At 45.7% G+C, this 16,492-nt stretch overlaps 1 protein-coding gene across 1 annotated transcript in view; it reads left to right on the top strand.

Annotated features, from left to right (window-relative positions):
• Gfra1 (GDNF family receptor alpha 1) overlaps window positions 1–16,492 on the top strand; it is a 196,679-nt gene that overhangs the window by 134,033 nt on the left and 46,154 nt on the right. The gene's annotated exons all lie outside the window — the stretch shown is intronic.

Below are 16,492 nucleotides of genomic sequence, written 5' to 3'. Positions count from 1 at the left end.
TGAGAAGTCCCCTTCGGCTCAGCACACAGGGGACCAGTGTTGTGTGGATCATTTGATACATGCCCTTCCAGAACTTTGGGGTTGAGTTCAGTTGTTGATCAAAGCAAGTAGATTTTGATAAAAGATACGGAGCCTTTGCAGACAGGCTGCATTGGTGCCTTGTTCGGAAAAGCAGGCCCAATCCGGGGCTGGGGATTCAGGCAAAGCCTCACATTCGCTAACACCTATTCCTCAGGGCAGGATCCAAGAGGCTTCCATGCCAGCCTGACTTAATCCTATATGCTCAATAATTGTTAGGCAGGTGAGCAAGGAGATGAGAGTGTAACTAGGCACCTGTTTTCTTATACGATCCTCATTGTGAAAGCCCAAAGAACATGTGGGCACTGGTGGCTCATGCTTGTAATCCTGACTACTCAGAAGACTGAGCTCTGAGGATCATGGTTCGAAGCCAGTCTGGGCAGCCAAGTCTATGAGACTCTTTTATCACCAATTAAGCACCCCCAAAAAACCTGGAAGTAGAGCTATAGCTCAAGTGGTAGAACACCAGCCTTGAGCGAAAAGCTAAGGAACACCACCCAGGCCTTGAATTCAAAACCCCATATTGGCACACACAGAAAAAGAAAAGACAGCAAGATATATATATATATATATACAGATAGATAGATAGATAGATAGATAGATAGATAGATTATATGTATATATATATATATATATATACATACACATACATATATGTGTGTGTGTTAAGGAATCTGGTTTTATGAGTTTCTGTTCAGTTTGCTTTATTCTGGTATAATGAGGTTCTGTTCCTTAAACCAGCTCTAATAGTAACCAAAGAAATGTAAAATCCTCACTATCAACCCTCATTTGAGTGTGATGTTCCTTCATCTGGTTTAAGAAGCTTGAGGCAGTGCATCTGCTGTATAAAGAGGGGCTCAGGTGGCCAAGCATCACATGGACAATTCACATAGTAGGAGTCAGGTGTTCCTGAAGTGCAACTCCTCCAAATCCTCTTCCCTCTTCTTCTTTTTGTCCAATTCCTGGGGCTTGAACTCAAGGCTTGGGTCTATCCCTGAGCTCCCTATTGCTCAAAGCTAGTGCTCTACCACTGAGCCATAGCACCACTTCAGGCCTTTTCTGAGTAGTTTATTATAAATAAAAGCCTCACAGATTTCCTGCTCTGGCTGGTTTTGAACCATGATCCTTGGATCTCAGCCTCCAGAGTAGCTAGGATTACATGGGGGAGTCACCAGGCCCAGCTTCCTCCTTACTCTCTTAGCCACTAGTCCATTCTGCTGTAGTGACTGCGGGCTAGGAGCATAGATGGGTGTTTTGGAAGTAATCATGGTAAGAGGCAGGACCTCAGCAGGCCTGAAATCCAGGAAACCAGTCAGCCAGGAAGTCTTAAGGAGCTCCCACCACAGGTGAAACCAATAAAGAGCAAAGGGAGAGAAATTGGGAGCCTGGCTCAAGATGCACACATGGGAAGAAGCAGGGATTCTGAAAATCCTAGGACTCACACCACCAAACACTAGACCAATGAACCTTTATGTGTACATGTGTGCCAATACTGGGTGAACTCAAGGCTTTCATTGGGCTTTTTCTCCTTAAAACTATACTCTACCACTTGAAACACAACCCTACTTCCAGCTTTTTTTGGTAGTAATTGAAGATAAGATTCTTACATATGGAGGGAAGGGATGGTAAGGGAAAAACTAAGGAGGGGGTAACAATGCTTGATATGAAATGTACTCATTACCTTACTCACGTAACTGTAACTCCCTTGTAGAGTATCTACAAAAAAAAAAGGTATTTAAAAAGATTTTTACAAACTTTTCTGCCCAGGAAGGCTTCAAACTGAGATCCTTACTGAAAGATTAAAGTTTGAGGCAGTGACCACTTGTTGCTTTTTTCTGTCTAGCAAAGCAACACGTGGTGGTAATCCAAATACCTGGTTGATTGTGTGCCTTTATAAGACCTGCTGCCTTTATAAGACCTGCAAATCCTTAGCTCGGGGCTCTCCTCCTAGGCTCCGCTGTGTCCAAGTGTAGGATGAGGCCCGAGCTGCAGCCCATTGAAATAAAACAGCTGTAGAGTCTGACTCTTGGTGGTCTTCTTGCAGGGAGGGGGGAATTGGGGGATCCTGCGACCTTGACATAACACTTATATTTCAGCCTCTTGAGTAGCTAGGATTACAGTTATGAGCCCCTGTGCCTGACTCTGTTAACCTTTGAGCAGAAGGAAATTCTCTTTCTGTAAGTAGGATTTAATTTCTAGAATCTTATTGGCTTAAAGTCGGACAGTTTCTCCCTAAGATGCTCTCCTGCTTACTGTTATATCAGAGGTCTAGCCTAGACTTTTGGTCCTACCAGGAGAAGGAAGGCTATAGGAGGCAAACTGGAGCAGTAGATCAATTTCTGCCCATCCAGAAATGGTCAGGAAGTAGGAGAGATGGTAGAGCCTTGTCTTCTCACAAATGTATCATATAGTGACTCCAGGAGAAGATCTGTGACCCTCCTACATGGGTCCAAAGCTGATTCTGAGCAGTTAAATTGCATTCCCTGCCTTGCTCTTCTAAAAAGAGACTCCTCAGAGGGTTGATATGAATTCCTTAAATCAGATTGCTTTCTTGCTAAGCCAGGAAGAATAGCTGAGAGTTTGGGGACTTGGAGGGTGCTGGTAGAGGAAGAAACAGGAACCTTCAGATAATAGGATGGTTTAGCTATTCTTCTGGGGGCTCATACTATCTTGGTGGAAGATCATTTTCCATGAATTAATAGAGATGCCCCTAAGAGCAGGAATAGACCCACTGATGGGAAAGAAATGTGAAATGGGCATAAGACAGCCCTTGCGTAGTAGCTGAGCATCTCAATCAAGTATCTTGGCATAGAGCAGACGGCAGCTTCGGGCAATGGGGTGAAGGCTTCCTGGACTGAGTTGTACCTCAAGACAGTGTTTGTAGTATGGTCACGTTTCTAGCTTTGGGTGTGACTGAGAGACTATTTGAGATCCAGAGCTAGGGTGCCCAGGGGCCTTACCAAGGGAAAGCTGTCTCCATGTGATTGATGGGCTTTGTGTCCTGTCTTGAGTCTTTTCTGGGGAGGTGAATCAGGGACTTCCTTTGGTGTTACCCGTTGTTATGTTATTTAGTTGGTAATTTCTTTCCAGAGCCTAGACTTATTACTCATGATTACCCCCTCCCTGCCAAAGTGGTAAATGTAATTTGAGCTGCTAGGTTGGCAAGTGATGTTTTCTTCCATGAGATTTTTAGTAATCTTGTCTTTAATTTTATGCTTTTTATACCCTCCCTTCATCCATCTCAAGGAGGCAGCTGGGTGGCTACCCAGGGCAGCGGCTGGTACTGGCGAAAGCCAGGGTTCTTCCAGTTCTCTGCTAAAGACCTTCTCCCCTCCTTCCTACCGCTATGATGCTTAAGGCCTCATCTGAATATTCCCCACAGGAAGAGATGGCAAGAGAGAAAATCGCATCCTAAACACCACGCTCTTTGAAAGCTCGCACTTTCCTTTTTAGCATCACTGCCTATCAAAGAACAGCTCAAGCTCATTAAAACTTCCCCGAAAGTAAGATTTTCCTGTTCGCGGGCCTTCAGGTTTCTTTCCCCAAGGTCCCACGGTGCCTCGGCACAAAACCCAGCTCTCCTCTGCCTTCTGCCTTCAAACAGATGAGAAACAACTTGAGCTTTTCCTTTTGACTTTGTTTTCTTTTTTCCTTTTTCTCTTTTAGGAAAGCTGACAGGTTCTTTGCCTCTTGGGGTGCTAGGGGAAGGCTTGAGCTTGACTGTTCAGGCCTCCAAGCTTGTCTCCAGCAAAGCACGCACTGAGGTGTTATTAGAAGGCTGTGATGAAACTTAAAAGCCTCACACCTCTCCCCAGGAGCACACTGTCTCCCCTGCCAGTTTTGCTCTGCTTGCTTTCCTTACTGCCTGGAAGGATGAATTTGGCCAGAAGGAAGTATGCGTCTTTGTTCCTGATGCAAATTGTTTCATACACATAGACATATGCCTTGCCTTGCTTTCTCCCAAACTCTGACATTCAGGAAAACCTTTGCACTTATGCACTGACTTAGGATGCCACAGATTTGTTTCTGTCCCTTTTATTTTCCTAATTAATCACTCAGATGCCATAGTTATTCAGAGCCAGAAGCCCTAGCACCTACCCCTAGAGCTCACCCCTTCTGCTTCTGTCTAAAAATCGGAAGTAGAGTACAACCCATTCTGCTTCCAATACCAAACAAGGCAAGAGCCTGAGGTTCACGCCGCCTGGAGACATTAACTGCTACCAAACACACTTCTGGTGGGGAACCGCCCAGTGCATGCTTAGTGGCTACTGTGGCTGTCCTGGTCATTCTACACACACTCTGCACATCCTTGGTGGTTCCTTATACATGTAGCCATTGTTGCCCAAACCATGTGATGATATGACCCGGGGGCTAGGTCCTGAGGAGCTCCAGCCTGAGGCAGCTGTCTAATTGGGGCATTAGCCCAGGCTCTGTCTTTCCTGGCAGCCTACTCCTAGGGGAAACCCAGTGTTGTATTTGCATCTAGCAGTGCTATGTCAAGGATATCATTCCTCTAGAAAGATACCGATAATGATGAAGGTTAGAATGGAATGAGTCAGGAGCATGATGCCATCTGTCCCCAGGGCTTTGGTGGCCTGCTTGAAATCCCTCCTCTGCCAGCCTTTCTAGCTGTTTGTCCCTAGAGGCTTTGAACATTGTGACTTGATTAAGTCACCAAGGGTATTTTTTTCCTTTCTTTCTCTTGGGACCCAGGATCCTGTAATTGCATCCTAGAAACCTGGAGTGGTTTTAGCAGAATCAGGAAGGTGTTCCTTGATACAATTCCAGAAGAGTAGCACCTGAGATTTCTCAGCCTCTGCCCAGACCAACACCTCATTTGCCATTGTGGGCTGCATTCCTGTTATATGTAAAGGAAATGTATTACTGTTCATTTGTCAGCTGCATCAATTAGGGAAACATATCACACAATAAAGCAGTAAATTTGTGTTCCAATGGCTTATTTCGTCTGACAATAGGAGTGCACCTCTATGAGGTGAGAAATGTATTTTATATCCCTGGAATTAGACATCTTTTGCACAGCAAACTGGGGGTGCTCCGAAATCAAGAACATCTCCCACTTCTCCAGCTTAAATTTCGGCGTCAAAACTAGATTCTACACACTGCATCTGGTCTCATCTTGACTTGTAGCAAGAGCAAGAGAAAATAGCCAAAGGATAATTAACATCTAAAACAAAATGGCTAGATTAATTTGCCACTTCATTTTCTTTTACATTGATTCATTCACAAATGGAGAGCAGCAATTAGACACTGCAAACTTTTGAACCATGGAAAGCAAAGGTTTGGGAGTATGAGAAAATACAGGCAGAACACTTTCTATTTCCAGTTCATTTGAGGAGTTTTCATGGCCAGTGATGACCTGAGTTGTCTTTTAGCAATGCAGTCAGCATGCCCAGTGGCCTGTTTTGAATGTCCATCACTGGTGAGCACTGCTTACCACCTAGTCTGCACTGCAGGGGAAGAAGAGTCCTGCATACGTGACTGCCTGAGACTCATCAGGACCAGGAGAGGAGGGCAAAGATGTCCTCTTGACATCTGCTGCCACCCATGTCTTCCCCGGTTTTATCAGGTACACAAAGCATTCTTCTCGCTGAATCTTCTGGGCCTCCGCCCCCAGCCTGGGTCCCAGCACATGTGTGGCATTTAGCACCTCTCAGCACTATCGGAGCTCTATTGCTGTGCTCTGCAGTGATCTGAGCTGTGAATCAAGTGTGAACCAGTAGCCTGCCCACCTCCTGGCCTTGTATCTCTCCTTATCTTTTCTTTGACAGAAGCTGGGGTGAAACCATTTGTCGGCTCCTGTCACTAAAACCCACCTGACTTAGATTCACTGTATTTCACCCTCTCTATAGCTGGCCTCTCCTTGTGTCTGCCCAAGCTCTGAGCCTCTCTGTCCTTCCCTGCCCTCCTCTTCCAACTGTCCAAATCCCCTGAGTCACTCTGTTACTCTCAACTTGGAGATAGGTTTTTCTTTTTAAATTAAATTTTTATTGTAAAGGTGATATACAGAGGGGTTCCATTTACGTAAGTCGGGGAATGAGTAATTTCTTTTTGAGCAGGGTCATCCCTCCCTCATTTGCATATTTGCTGATTTGGGGGATCCAGGTGGGTAGATGGGCACCATAAGTTTCTTTTTCTCTATTCAGATACAAAGGCAAGTGGGGAAAAAAGGATGTCACCGAATTGGCTCTGTCAAGCAAGTCTAGAAGCCTCTGTTTCTTTGGGGGAAACATCTCAGGAGCTATGTTCAGTTCATATCTCTGGGGCTGAGAGCCTAGAGGGCTTTCCAGGAAAAAAAAGTGAATTCAAGTGTAGCAGGAACAAGGCATTGAGGGCCTCTGGTGTCATGCTGAGATGTTAGCTTTTCTCCATCAAAGGTCTAGAGAGTGTCTGAGGAACCCATGTGGGAAAAGAGTCTGGGGAGGTCTGGAGGCCAGACTGGGGTGGCCTAGAGGAGAAATACAGAGGGAACATATGAACATATGAAATGAGAGAGGGGGTAATAGGTGCCCTGAAACAAGTTCTCAGTGAGTGAATGAATACCTTTGAACATAAATGGATCTCAGAGAAGAGCCAGAAATCCTGGTATAGATTTTGGAATCTGCCATACATAAGTTTGGTTTTGAAGATGCATGGTAGGTTTTTTCCTTCGGGAAAGTGGGTGAGAAGAGAAATAAGCCAAAGTTTGAGCCAGGGGAATCTTGGGTTTATGGTGTAAATGTCTGAAAAGATTTTAGAGTGGTCAGGGTTTGAACAACCAAGCAAAGACCTTGGCAAAACTGAATAAGGAATGGATTCTTAAGACAAAAAGGGAAGTGGTCATCTGTCAGTTATTCAGGGAAGAAGTTAGAGAGACATTGGATTTAACAAGTAACCTATCCCTCCATCTATACTTCTTCCCAGTTATGACTCCCTCTGTATCCATCTGTGAGTCTACCTGTGCATTCTATCTACTTGTCTATATATCCATCTGGTCATCTGTTTATCTGTCCCTCCATCCCACCATCTCTCCATCTTTCCATCTTTCCATCCATCCATCCATCCATCCATCCTGTACTTATTGTATCAAAAATAATGGCCTGGTATCTCATTCATAGTACAGAGAAAAAGGCAAGCACACTCAAGCCAGCTGTGGTAGTCTGTGGTCAGGATCGTGCAAGGTGCTTTGTGAGAACAGTTAACTCAGCCAGGCTTCCTGGAGAGGTCACCGTGTGAACTGGGTCAGCGGATGAGAGGTGTGGAAGAGAGCAGAGTGGTGGTCACAGGACAGAAGCTCAGGGCTGTGCTGACAAAAGCAGAAAAGTAAAATGAGCAGCCCTGGGCTACACACTGAACCAACACCATCCACAATCAACCCAGCTACTCTGTAAGAGGAGTCAAGAGAATAGGCTAGCCCAGCACACACAGCTTCCTGTGAAGGAGTTGAGAATCAAGCCCAGGCTTGCTAAGTCGGAGACATGGTTTCTATCACTAGTTCCAAATGACTGCCTTTCATGACAAGAATACAATGTTCTTATACTGCTCAGTCTTCCTACCTTTATTTCCAGACAGCCAGAATGATGATCCTCCGCAGCCGCTGAGCCCAGACATTCTTTATGGCTCAGTAACTAAGACAGCATCGGTTGTAAAGACCATTTTCACAGAGCTAGGACATAATGTCCATCACAGCCTCTTAGCATCATTTAAAAAAAAATAAAAGAGCTACTCAGGTAATACATGTTCATTAAGTTCCTACTTTATCTAATTTCCTCTTGAGCACTCGTTGCTTATTACGGAGTGGGTGCTTTGTGACAGCTTACTGGATTTGAAAGAGTTGTTTCTACAAATAGGAAAAAAATCCTCCCAGATCATACTGACTTTTTGATTATTATTATTATTAACTCACTATTTACTCCAGGCACAAACTATGTGACAGCCAGAGCCCTAGACAGGCAAGTCCCATGCCTGCATTGCCAGCTCTCAGGTTCACCCAGCTTGATCTTTAGCTCCTTGCTGCATTGCCATTTGAGTTGTAGAGTCCTCGACTCTCACCTTCCCAAAGGCGGTGGGCATGAGGGACCTGGGCATGCATCTCACTCTCAGATGAATTCTTTCCTGTCTCAGAGTGACACCAGCTTTAAATAATCCGTGGTTATGTCCCTTGCTGGGATCATCCGGGTAGTTGCCTTTCTGCCTTCCCCCCTGCCCTGTGGTCATTTCATTCATCATAGGGAAACTGTCTTCTATTTTGTGGATTACTTCTCAATGGAGCACTGGGAAGGGATGTAGAAGATGCCTGGGGGGGAGACATCAGGGTCTTTCCCAGAAGTGTGGAGAAGAGTGGGGGTGGGGGAAATCTTTCATTCTTTGGTCTTCATATGGTATTTTGATAAAACTGGTCAGCTGAGAGATACCCTGATCAATCTCTTCAGCTGCTCTGTGTCTTTCATTCCTCTTCAAAGAAGCCCCTCTGCCCTGCCCACCAGCCATTTTCCCTACTAGCAGCAGTGGAGTTTACATGCATAGAAAACCAGCCTCCTACCTCCTCCAGCTCAGATGTAAGTCAGCCAGACAGGTTTCATGCCTTGCCTCTCCCCAGTTCCAAGAGCAAGGGGGGCTTCTATTTCCTGCAGTCATTTTTTTCCCCAAGCAGTTTCAACCACTGTGCAAGAGATCGGATTGGCTAAAGAGCAGGGAGAAGGGAAAGCCCAGTATTCCACAGGGATTAGCCCTTATCTGGGCCTGCAGGCCCTGATAGGGTTCCGCGCAGGCAGCACACTGACCCCTAAGCTGAGGTTGTGCTGGCCACAACACAGGCAAGTGTTTCTTTTCTTTTCTCTTTCTCACTCTTTTTTGGTTATGCACATTTGTGTGGGGGGGGAGGGGGGGTTGTGGGGCTTGACCTCTGGGTGTGGGCGCTGTTCCTGAGCTCTTCAGCTCAAGGTAAGCACTCTACCGTTGAGTCACAGCACCACTTCTGGTTTTCTAGTGGTTTATTGGAGATAAGAGTCTCACAGACTTTCCTGCCCAGGCTGGCTTTGAACTGGGATCCTTAGATCTTAGCCTCCTGAGTAGCTAGGATGACAGGCGTGAGCCACCGGCACCCAGCATGGCCATGCACATTTTGTAATTCATATAAATATTCACACACACACAGTCCCTGACCCAGAGTAGTCTCCACTTCTTATCTAGAAGTTTGTCCTCTCTGGTTTGGGAGACTGTCATGTCCGGTATTTAATTAGCATCTGTTGACTTGAGGAGGACCCATTGATAGCAAGACTTGGCCAGCAAGGGCTCTTCTCGTGCCAGGGTCCTGGCCCTGGGGGCCTGCCTCAGCCCTTCTCCACAACCTCAACCCCACTCAGGGTAGGGTGGGCCCAGGTCTCACAGACAGACCTGCAGTCCTGTTTCCCCACCCCCACCCCCTGCATGACCTCAAACGAGGTATCCTGCAGGCGTGCTGGCAGGTGTATTTCCAGTTCAGTGAACGGGAAATGGCTCTGTAATTTCCAAAGGCAATTAATTATGCAGAAAATTTTGCATCCAAGGAAAACAAGAAATTTAAAAGAACCATTAATGTGGAAAGTCCCAAACCAGGACTGGAGGAGACATCTGGGGATTTCTCTCCCCTTCTGCAGGTGCAATCCATGGATGTGTCCATGAATGAGGTGGACCTAACTTTTTGCATCACACTTAATGATGGGAGCAATTTGAGCCTCAATTTCCCTTCTGTGAATGGAGCTAATGGCTGGCTCCATTTCCCCAGGGCTAGGTAAGCATTAAATGAGGCAAGTGCATCATCAGGTAGCTGAAACTGGATGCAGAAAACACTCCCCAATATGCTTCAATATCCTTCTCCAGAATGGAGAAAGATATGATTCCAAGTATAACATTTCCCCCTAACAGTCAACCTTTAAAATAGGATTTGTGTGGTGGGGGGTGGGAGGCTGGGGGGGGGAGGACACAGATTCTTCTTGCTTCACACTTACGCACCCACACCACGGATGTGGAAATGCCAGTGCTGTTTCATGTGGCGTATTACTAAGCTTTATATATCACTCTCTTTGTACTGTTTGTGCCACGAGGAAAAAAATTGGCGGCTGGAGGCAGAGACAGACAAAGTCCAAAGGTATTTGGACCACATATCAGCAGAAGAATCTGTTCTGTGTACAATATACAATTATTGCTGTACCAAGCTACTCAGTACAATGTGAGTGGAGCTGGGCCAAGAGATTGCTGGCCGTGGTGTGGTAAGATGCTATTATTGAGCATGAATAGGGAAGGGAAGGACCCGTGGCAGCCTCATGGGCACGTGCTGCCTCAGTGACCCCCAAGTAGCCTTAAATAAGGGGCTGTTTGAGAGCTGGGTGTGAGTCAGTGATATGAGGGATCCGGCAAAGGGCAGCGACTGACTCAGGGAGGCTGACTGTGAACCTACCTCCTCCTTGGATGTGAGTCATCCCATCATCCTTTGGGAAGCAGGCCATACATGGGGGTGGAAGGGGTGGGGGGGGTGGAGATGACAATGACAGAAGGGCTGGTCCTATAGGACTCAGACACTGAGCATGTGCAGAAGCCGGGGCATCATGGTAGGAATGTACGGGTGATAGTGGTGGGGAGGGTGGTCATGAGCAACATTTATTTGACATTTACTCTGTGCCAGGCATTGTGCTGAGCATTTTACAGCAGCCCGGGAGTGGGTGTTGTCTGATCCTCCCAAGTGCGTGAGGGTTGAGGAGGTGAGATCTTGAGATCCCACCACCTCACCCAAATGGTTTGGTGGGAATTTGAGCCCAGAAGGGCTGGTGGGCTGCAGAGGCCCTGTTCTTCAACACTGTCTGCCCACTTCTGTGGGAAATGTGTTTGTCTTGTAAACCACCTACAGGACTTGCAGACCCTCTGGGTGATGGGATTCAATGCGGAAGGTGACTCTCTTTGGCTTTTCAGGCAAAGATGTTTAAGTGAGCTGCCTTGCATCTTGTCAAGACAAGACTTAAGTACTCAGCAGATACATCCCATTGCTCATTAAAGCAGCAATTTTCTAACTTTTTGGTTTCTGGTCTTATTTATACGCTTGAAAATCACTGAAGATCCCAAAGGACATTTGTTCATATGGGTTAAATCTATTGATTTTGGGCTCTATTAGATCAAAGCCAGAGGAATGTTTACATATCCATTACTTCATTAAAAAATAACATCAAGAAGCCCATTACGTGTTACTGTAAATAACAGAACCTATTTTTATTAGAAAAAAAATGTTCCAAAACAGAACAATTTAGGGAAATGCACTGCATAGTTTTATACTTTCTCAAATCTAGTGTCTGGCTGGAACATGACTAGCTTCTTTTGATCCATTTCTGTGTGCAAGCCGCTGCCTTTTCCAAGTCGTGTAGTCTCTGGGAAAAACTGCTGGTGTTCTCCTGAGACAGTGAGTGAGCAGGGTTAATGAAGTCTCTGAATGACTAGAAAAGGAGCCCACATTGGACCCCTCCCCCCCCAGTATGGCTGTACCAGGATGCCTGGAGATCTGAGAACTATCACATTCAATGACTGAGATAATCTGGGGCTAAAAGACTTGCATGCGTGTGTACCTTTGTTTCTGAGCTCTCTGAGTGGAGACAATGTGAATGTATGTCTACTTTGTGCCCAGCCAGTTCAGCTGCTGGCCAGGACCATGAGGTTGTCTGCAGAAGTTGGGACACTTCCAGGGGGAAATAAATTGGGTGATAGGAGACGCACCAAGTTTCTGCCACCAGCCAGACTAATCACCGTGGCACTGCCTGGCAGGCACCTGGCTCTGCTTAGTGTCTTACTGGGAGAGATGCTTTCCAAACCAACACATTGAAAGATAGCCTTTCTCTTCTCTAGAATGCCAAAGGGTGTCACCATAGCACTCAGCTCTGTCCAACTGTTGGTTATGAATTTGTTGTCAAGAAAGACTCAATGTAGCTTCTTTGTGGTAGGAGCCTGAGGGTCTTCCATAGGTAAACCATAGGATGCTGGCTGAGTAGTGCACCTTGCTGTGAGCCATCTTAGATTCCAAGACCCCTTGTCCTTTTTTTTTTCTCTACTTCTCATCATTTGCCATGGTGAGAACATAGGGTTACAACAGGATTATGTCCTGGGTCAACCCTTAGTGTTGAAACTCTTTGTTGTTGGTGGTGGTGGTTGTGGGGCCTGAACTCTGGGCCTGGGCGCTGTCCCTCAGCTCTTCAGCTCAAGGCTATCGCTCTACCACTTGAGCCACAGCCACTTCCAGCTCTTTCTGCTTATGTGGTGCTGAGGAATCGAACCCAGGGCCTCATACATGCAAGACAGACACTCTACCACTGAGCCACTTTCCCAGCCCTTAGAGTTGAAACTTGATTATCCAGAATTCCACTGAGGACCAAACAGGTGGACTCCCTATTAAAGAGTGAAATGGATCCATTCAGTAGGTGGGGTTTAGTTTAGAAAGCTGTGAGCACTTATGGAAAAGATTTCTAATGTCTAGGTAACAGCTTCATACACGCAAAAGAATTGAAATTCTGTATACTATGGCTTCAACCACTTATAGATGGATCCAATCATAGATACCTTGCTATAATAGGTGTGATAAGCTAACAGACATAAGAAAACAGTCACCTAAGCTGAATGGGTTCAGATGCTGTAATTAAGTCAACTATATTGATGTTGAATCTGCAACTGTGTCTTTTGCTACACAAGCTCTATTCATTTAACACACAATAACCTTCTGAGACAGCCTAATCTTAGTTCAGAGATGTGTGTTAGCTTTCCATAGCTATGACCAACATGCCTGAGAGAACAAGTCAAAGGAAAGAACTACTTATTTCAGCTCATGGTTTCAGAGGGCTGATTCTGTGGTTGTATGGCTCTGTCTACATTTGTGATGAGACAGCACTTTATGGTTGTGGGAACATAGAGCAGAGATTGTTCACCTGATGGAGGCCTGGTCTCAGAGAGGTAGACAGAGAGAAAGGGGGCCCAGGGCAAGCAACAGCCCCCAGTGACCCATAATCCCAGCCTCTAAAGACATCCAGAACCTCTCAAGTAGCGCCTCTGGGGCAGTTCAGATCCAAGCCATGCCAATGTGGTAACTGTGATTCTTCTTGGCTGCTGCCTGGGCTGGCTTCATGATCCACTGGCATCTTCCCTTAGCGTACGTGAGGACAAAGTCAGTCGGTTGTCCATAAGTTGCCCTTGACCTGAGATTAGAATCCATTTGTTATACTTGCAAATGCAAAGCTAAATGGGCAGTTGGGAAAGAAAATTCTCTTTCCGAAATCATGTTTAGAACATTTTCAACATAGTTTACTCAGTTCTTCTTGTTACTTTTGCCTTAGGGAAGCATCTTTGGTTGTCAGGAGGGAATGGAGGTAGGCGGAGCTAAAGACTCCCTCTAGGCCACTCCCACTATTCCTTGGGCTGAGGAAGCAGGAAGGGGTGTGTTCTGAGAGCTCCAGGAGTGCCTACAAATTGCCTGTGACATTCTGTTACCAGCCCAGATAGGAGAGTAGCTCCCTGAGAGAGCGAGGCTGTGTTCCTGTGCATGTGCGGCAAGTGACACTGCCCCTTGCACAGTCTGGCTGGAATCTTGTTACCTTGCCAGGTGTGTCCTCCCTGGCTGAGTGTCCTGAGGCGCTCATTGGGCTCCCCCATACTGTCCCCTCCTGTGAAGAAGCAACATCCACCCTGTACTGGCTCCCAGGGCTATGATTATTAGTAGGACACAACTGGTTCAGAAAGCACTAGTAATGGCAGACACAGCAATGATTACATTGGTACTTCACAGAGCACTAAGCCCAGTACCTGAACTAGGTGATGAATTTAATCCTGGGCTCTGCCTTGTGGAGGAGGTACCTCCAGTGAGTGCCTGTGTTTTGTTTGTGGGGACATGGAGATGCAGGTAGAAGGTGCCCAGCTCAGGGCAGTTGGGAACTGGTCTGACTGCATGGCTCCTGCCCTTCCTCACAATGGCGCCTGTACTCTCTCCTGCCTGACTGCTCCTCCAGGGAAAACAGACCCCCAAAGTGATATCTTGGCTAGGTCAACCCTAGCCGGGTCCCTTCGTGTTCCCAGCCTTGGAAATGGGCCTCTCAGTAAGAAAAGGCCGGTGAGAGGCTGCCAGAGCCTCTCTGTAGGTATGGGGTGCCCATTGCCTTACATGGGGTTGAACTTTGGCATTCCTCACTTCTGTACACGACCAGATGACGTTTTGGCTCAGCTCTCACTGGTTTGCATTTGAGCTCTACTGAACAACAGTAACAGATGTTGTATTTTTATGTTTTTAAACTGTAAGCACTGCTAAATATAAAAGAATGCCCCCTAATTCCGTCATTACATTTTATTGGGCCTAATAAAGATCACTTCTAGCTGCCTAAATCAGATTTAGGCTTCACAGGTGCATGGTTCATATCGAAATGGCTGCCCAAGTCCAAGAGCTGACGTGAAGAGATTGAGCATTCATCGTTTTCGGTGCTGTGGGTTGAGTAGGGGCTTGAGAGTCAGTGGACTTATTTTCCAAAAGTGACTCTTACCTTTACCAGCTCTGTGACTGGTTAGTGAGCTGGTTAGTGAGCCTTACTGGGCTCCCAGGTCCTCATCTGTGGACTAAGATTGGCCTTTCTAAGAAGGTTATTGTGTATTAAATGAGTAGAGCCTGTGTAGCCTCAGACACAGTTGCAGGTTCAACCTCAACTGTTTGACTTAAGGACAGCATCTGGAGCCATTCAGCTTAGGTGAGTGTTTTCTTAATCTCTGCCTATGAGCTTGTCAAACCTAGAATACCAAGGTTATCTATGATTGGAATCCGTTTATAAATGGTTGAAGCCAAATCTACAGAATTCCAAATCATTCATTTACTCTTTCTCATTCATTTATTCATTCAGTTCAGAATTTATTGAACATCTACTTTATATTGGTCCTAATTGTTGAAGCTTGCCTCTAAGGTGTTATTAAGACTACTGACAAAGTGAAGGTGTAAAACAGGGCATGATACACCGTGGCTGTAAGGCCGAAGCTGGCGCCCTGCTGCAGGCTCAGAGCCAGGGAGGAGACTTGCTAGGAAGGCTCAGAGATCAATTGAGATCCCTGTGAAGAGTCACAGTAAGCCTTCTGATCAGGGGCTGGGAAGACAGAAGTTGAGAAACTAGTTTTTAGAAAATGGATTATAGAAATCAGCTCTATTGTGCTCCAAGGGGGAAAGGAATTTTGGTAAAGTATAGAAAGTGAGCTAAAGGATGGGGTGCTGTTCCCAAGTGGATGTTGAAAATGAGAATGGATTACTGAGAAGAGCTAGAGATTGTTTTTTTTTTTTTGAAAAAGAGAGCATTAGCATCTGATAGCAATGGAGTAATTTATTCTTTTGACATACAACACCACGATTCCCTGCCTCCTGAGCAATAGTGATATTTTCTGTACCCTATCTCAGAAGGAAGATATTAGGGACTAGTTGTTTGCTAAGCTCAAAGTCTCTGTTGACTTTAAAACAACTTGCCTAGAAGAAATGTAGCCTAGTGTATATTTACTGTTGAATATAATTTTCTTTAGGAAGTCTGCAAGCCCATTAAAGATTAATAGGGGATCTTATTTTCATATGTTTCTGTTTAAGGTTTATTTGTGGAAGTGTAGATCATTAGCTTCTCAGACATCCATTTGCTCTCTTGGTTCCCCACACTTTCCCAGAACTCTCAGAAATGAGGTCCCTTCCACATGCATGGGACAGGCGAATTAACATTCTTCTGTGCTGGGGCTCCACAGGGGTAGTTAGTGCTTGCCTTTTGGGGTCAGGCACAAGAGGAAGCAATTTGCAAATTATTAAAGTCAAGAGAGTCTGTGCAATTTTAATTTTTCATTTTCTGGGAACCCCAGTGGATCCAGGACTGGCTGAAGGGAGCAGCTTTTGGGGAGAATTTCTAAAATGTGCTTGATTTCTCCCTAAGCTGTTTAGAATTCAGCCCCTCTAACTGTAAACATCAGAAAGCTAAACTATCTCCCCTCATCTTTCTGAGAATAGTCAGCACCCTTTTCAAGACAGCATACCTGTCCAGTGGAGGGCAACCTATGTGGACCACATGTGGTGACCTGTGAACTTGCCTGGAGCCATTACTGGGCTGTGGTTTTATAAAATAAAGCACTGTTTTATGTGAAGATCCTGAGGAGTCAGTGGAGAAATCTTGTTGGTCTTATAATGGTAGGGATGAGCTCAGTGTTAATCCTAACATTATTAGGCGCATGAAGACCTTGAACTCAAGGATCTGTGACCTCAGGACAAAGCATTCCATGTGCCAAGTGATTGGCAGATAAATTCTAGAAAAAAAAAGTATCACAAAAAAAGGGGGGAAAATGCCAGTATGTTTATCTGTAACCTAGGACTTACTAGAAGTCCCTGGGTTAAGGCAGAGCATCTGGGCTGGTG

This window comes from Dipodomys ordii, unplaced genomic scaffold (assembly GCF_000151885.1).
Source record: "Dipodomys ordii isolate 6190 unplaced genomic scaffold, Dord_2.0 Scaffold36, whole genome shotgun sequence".
In the NCBI taxonomy this organism is placed as follows: domain Eukaryota; kingdom Metazoa; phylum Chordata; class Mammalia; order Rodentia; family Heteromyidae; genus Dipodomys; species Dipodomys ordii.
This window is presented reverse-complemented; position numbering and strand designations above follow the sequence as displayed.